Source organism: Theropithecus gelada, chromosome 13, assembly GCF_003255815.1.
Source record: "Theropithecus gelada isolate Dixy chromosome 13, Tgel_1.0, whole genome shotgun sequence".
NCBI classification, from domain to species: domain Eukaryota; kingdom Metazoa; phylum Chordata; class Mammalia; order Primates; family Cercopithecidae; genus Theropithecus; species Theropithecus gelada.
The window spans coordinates 96,373,608-96,379,607 of NC_037681.1; positions in this window are offsets into that span (position 1 = coordinate 96,373,608).

The window sequence follows — 6,000 nt, forward strand, 5'->3', positions numbered from 1 at the left end:
ATGACTTTCTTCACAGAATTGGAAAAAAACTGCTTTAAAGTTCATATGGAACCAAAAAAGAACCCACATTGCCAAGACAATCCTAAGCAAAAAGAACAAAGCTGGAGGCATCACGCTACCTGACTTCAAACTATACTACAAGGCTACAGTAACCAAAACAGCATGGTACTGGTACCAAAACAGAGATATAGACCAACAGAACAGTGTAGAGTCCTCAGAATTAATACCACACATCTACAGCCATCTGATCTTTGACAAAACTGATGAAAACAAGAAATGGAGAAAGGATTCCCTATTTAATAAATGGTGCTGGGAAAACTGGCTAGCCATAAGTAGAAAGCTGAAACTGGATCCCTTCCTTACACCTTACAGAAAAATTAATTCAAGATGGATTAAAGACTTAAATGTTAGACCTAAAACCATAAAAACCCTAGAAGAAAACCTAGGCAATTCCACTCAGGACATGGGCATGGGCAAGGACTTCATGCCTAAAACACCAAAAGCAATGGCAACAAAAGCCAAAATTGACAAATGGGATCTAATTAAACTAAAGAGCTTCTGCACAGCAAAAGAAACTACCATCAGAGTGAACAGGTAACCTACAGAATGGGAGAAAATTTTACAATCTACCCATCTGACAAAGGGCTAATATCCAGAACCTACAAAGAACTTAAACACATTTACAAGAAAAAAAACAAACAACCCCATCAAAAAGTAGGCAAAAGATATAAACAGACACTTCTCAAAAGAAGACATTTATGCAGCAAACAGACACATGAAAAAATGCTCATCATCACTGGCCATCAGAGAAATGCAAATCAAAACCACAATGAGATACCATCTCACACCAGTTAGAATGGCAATCATTAAAAAGTCAGGAAACAACAGGTGCTGGAGAGGATGTGGAGAAATAGGAACACTTTTACACTGTTGGTGGGATTGTAAACTAGTTCAACCATTGTGGAAGACAGTGTGGCAATTCCTCAAGGATCTAGAACTAGAAATACCATTTGACCCAGCCATTCCATTACTGGGTATATACCCAAAGGATTATAAATCATGCTGCTATAAAGACACATGCACATGTATGTTTATTGCGGCACTATTCACAATAGCAAAGACCAACCCAAATGTCTGTTAATGATAGACTGGATTAAGAAAATGTGGCACATATATACTATGGAATACTATGCAGCCATAAGAAAGGATGAGTTCGTGTCCTTTGTAGGGACATGGATGAAGCCTGAAACCATCATTCTGAGCAAACGATCCCAAGGACAGAAAACCAAACACCGCATGTTCTCACTTATAGGTGGGAATTGAATAATGAGAACCCTTGGACACAGGGTGGGGAATATCACACACTGGGACCTGTCGTGGGGTGGCAGGAGGTGGGAGGGATAACATTAGGAGAAATACCAAATGTAAATGATGAGTTAATGGGTGCAGCACACCAACATGGCACAAGTATACATATGTAAGAAACCTGCATGTTGTGCACACATACCCTAGAACTTAAAGTATAATAAAAAAGATCAATACATCAAAGAGATATCTGCACTCCCATGTTTATTGCACCACTGTTCACAATAATCAAGATATAGAATAAGCTTAAGTGGCCATCAATGGATGAATGGTTAAAGGAAATGTGATATACATACACAATGGAACTCTATTCAGTCATGAAAAAGAATAAAATTCTCTCATTTGCAGAAACACTACTAGAACTGGAGGTTAATTAAGTAAAATAATCCAGGCAGAGAACTACAAATATCGTGTATTATCATTCATATGTGGGAGCTAAAAAGGTGGGTCTCATCGAGGTAGTGCATAGACTGGTGGTTACCAGAGGCTGGCGGGGGGGGGGGGGGGGGGGTATGTGTGTTGAGGGGGGGGGGAGACATAGATAAGGGGGTTGAGGGGTATAAAAGTACAGTTATATAGAAGGGATAAGTTATGGTATTCAATAGTACAGTAGAGAAACTACAGTTAACAATAATTTATTATATATTTCAATATAGCTAGAAGAGAATTGTAATGTTCCCAACATAAAGATAAATGTTTGAGGTGACAGATATCCCAACTACCCTGATCTGATCATTACACGTTGTATAAATGTATCAAAATATCACATGTATCCTCAAATATATACTATGATGTCCTAATTTTTAAAAGAAAGGAGAGAGAGAGACTTTTCAGAAAGGGAAGAAAGAGAAAAGCTAGAGGGGACCTAGACTGTCCAGCATTGCTGTGTGGTGCTGTGGCCACCAGAGGACAGCCTAACCACACATGCTGTGGAACTCTGCCTTCCAGAGCACTGAGGGTGCAATGTTTTCCACACAACTGAGAAACAATTTTTTTTTCTTCCAGTCTCGTGGAGGAAAATCATTGTCAAATATTTTACATTATCTCCTACCCATTATAAGTTGATTGCTGTAACTGTTTCCTGTGAGTTAGTCTCACCATTTTCTGTCATTGTAGGTATCTGCTTAATATGAGATCAATGCATCCTTTTAGTCATTTTGCAAAGGAACTAAGAGCTATCATAGTCAGTGCATTTGTGTTTTTATTTTTTAAAATTTATTTTATTCATTTATTTTTTTGAGATGGAGTCTCGCTCTGTCACCCAGACTAGCATGCAGTGGCACAATCTCGGCTCACCGCCACCTCTGCCTCCTAGGTTCAAGTGATTCTCCTGCCTCAGCCTCCTAAGTAGCTGGGATTACAGGCGTGCCACCATGCCCAGCTAATTTTTGTATTTTTAGTAGAGACAGGGTTTCACCATGTTGGTCAGGCTGGTCTCGAACTCCTGACCTTGTGATCTGCCTGCCTCAGCCTCTCAAAGTGCTGGGATTACAGGTGTGAGCCACCACACTCAGCTATGTTTTTAAAACAGTGTATTGCTTTTCATTGTAAAACCAAAATGTACTTATTACAGAAAATGTAGACAGAAAAATTGAAAAAGCAGAAAACACGCTTAGTCTCACCACCCCGTCTATGCTTTGTTACTCATGATAGTTGATTTGGAGACATCACCAGTAACTATCAATATTGGCAAAATGAACAGCTGATGTTCAGGCAGCATGTGTAAGACCTCTCTGGTGAGGCGCTGGAAGCTCCTCTTGCATTCTGGGCCCCATTGCCTGATTTGGGATTGTGAGGCTCACTTCAGGCTCTTGTTCCAGCTTCCTCCCCATATACATGCCCAGAGCTCTCATTGAAGGGTCATCCAGTCTCTCTGAACCCAGTGAGAATTGCCCCTGAGAGCAAGCAAAGACTTTCCTGTCTTCTCCCATCAAGCCACCAATTGGAATGGATTTGCTGTTATTTCAGGGGCCCTGTTGTTATATATGGGCCCTGCGGTCCTATGGTCATATGGGCGGAGACCACAACTCATCCCACCTGGAGGCTGCTCAGGGGCTGAAAGTCTTCTTCATTCAATTCCTTCAGCCTGCAGGAGTTTCCTGAGACACTTTTTCGTGCTGGGAGCTGGGACATAGTAGCAACTGAAAAAATGTCAATTTCTGCACTTCACAAACTTACAACCCCTTGGTAGAAAGATAATTATAAAATTATCACCACATTGTGACAAAGAACAGAAAGAAAAAGCCCAGGATGCCATGAGAAAGTAGAAGGAGGGTGACTCTAATTCAGGGTACCACAGAAGGCTGTTGTATAAGGTGACTTTATGCTGAGACCCAGAAGGCAGCATAGAGGAAAAGGAGAGTGATCCAGGCAGAAGAAACTCTGCACCACAACACCGGGGTAGTCAGAGGGTGGTGAGCAGGTTAAGAAGAGAGAGATGAGCTACGGAGGTGGAGAGAGCGTTGGCCATGGAGAGCCATTGCTGATGTATGATTTTCTCTAGGTGCAGAGGGATGCCAGCAGATTGGTGGAGGAGAAGCCCAAAACGACTTTACTGGAAAACCCACTAATGAAATAAGAAAAGAAAGAAACTCAACAGTTTCTTTGTATATGACCATTATAGGTGGTAACTAGTCAGCTTTCATTCTCTCCCTCTCTAAAAGTGTAGGCATAATTGATATGAATCCTCCTACGTTGGCATTTTTTTAGATACACATTTCACTAAGGGTTAGCTGGTTGCAATCTCACTATTTTGGAAAAAAATATTGTCATAGACCCTTCTAGAAAACTCCTTGAGCAATGGAAAGTTTATTAGAAAGAATTATAGACTTTGGCACATGCCTGTGGTCCCAGCTACTTGGGAGGCTGAGGCAGGAGAATCGTTTGAACCCGGGAGGTGGAAGTTGCAATGAGCTGAGATCATGCCACTGCACTCCAGCCTGGCATCAGTGAGACTCCATTTCAAGAAAAGGAAGGAAGGAAGGAAGGAAGGAAGGAAGGAAGGAAGGAAGGGAGGGAGGGAAGGAAAGAAGGAAAGAAGGAAAGAAGGAAAGAAGGAAGGAAGAAAGGAAGGAAGGAAAAGAAAGAAAGAATTGTGGAATAGGAACAGCTCCAGTCTCCAGCTCCCAGTGCAAGCGACACAGAAGACGAGTGATTTCTGCATTTTCAACTGAGGTGCCGGGTTCATCTCACTAGAGAGTGCCAGACAATCAGTGCTGGTCCGCTGCTGCAGCCTGACCAGCCAGAGAGACCAGCATAGCCTCACCTGGGAAGCGCAGGGGGAAGGGAATCCCTTTTCCTAGCCAGGGGAACCGAGACACACAACACCTAGAAAATTGAGTAACTCCCACCCCAATACTGCACTTTACCAAGGGTCTTAGCAAACGGCACACCACGACATTATATCCCACACCTGGCCAGGAGGGTCCCATGCCAGCAGAGCCTCCCTCATTGCTAGCACAGCAGTCTGTGATCTAACTGCAAGGCAGCAGCAAGGCTGGGGGAGGGCCACCCGCCATTGCTGAGGCCTAAGTAGGTAAACAAAGCCACTGGGAAGCTCCAACTGGGTGGAACCCACAGCAGCTCACGGAGGCCTGCCTGTGTCTGTAGACTCCACCTCTGGGGACAGGACACAGCTAAACAAGAAAAAAAGCAGCCAAAACCTCTACAGACATAAACGACCCTGTCTGACAGCTTTGAAGAGAGCAGTGGATCTCCCAACATGGAGATTGAGATCTGAGAACGGACAGACTGCCTGCTCCAGTGGGTCCCTGACCCCTGAGTAGCCTAACTGGGAGATATCCCCTACTAGGTGCAGACCGACACCCCACACCTCACATGGTGGGGTACACCCCTGAGACAAAGCTTCCAAAGCAAGAATCAGACAGGTACACTCACTGTTCAGCAATATTCTATCTTCTGCAGCCTCTGCTGCTGATATCCAGGCAAACAAGGTCTGGAGTGGACCTCAAGCAATCTCCAACAGACCTACAGCTGAGGGTCATGACTGTTAGAAGAAAAACTAACAAACAGGAAGGACACCCACACCAAAACCCCATCAGTACGTCACCATCATAAAAGACCAAAGGCAGATAAAACCACAAAGATGGGGAAAAAGCGGGGCAGAAAAGCTGGAAATTCAAAAAATAAGAGTGCATCTCTCCCTCCAAAGAAACGCAGCTCATCACCAGCAACGGATCAAACCTGGACGGAGAATGACTTTGACGAGATGAGAGAAAAAGGCTTCAGTCCATCAAACTTCTAAGAGCTAAAGGAGGAATACGTACCCAGTGCAAAGAAATGAAAAATTTTGAAAAAAGAATGGAAGAATGGATAACTAGAATAATCAATGCAGAGAAGGCCATAAACGAACTGACAGAGATAAAAACCATGACACGAGAAATACGTGACAAGTGCACAAGCTTCAGTAACCGAGTGGATCACCTGGAAGAAAGAGTATCAGCAATTGAGGATCAAATGAATGAAATGAAGCGAGAAGAGAAGTCTAAAGAAAAAAGAGGAAAAAGAAATGAACAAAGCCTTCAAGAAGTATAGGATTATGTGAAAAGACCAAATCTATATCTGATTGGGGTGCCTGAAAGTGAGGGGAAAAATGGAACCAAGTTGGAAAACACT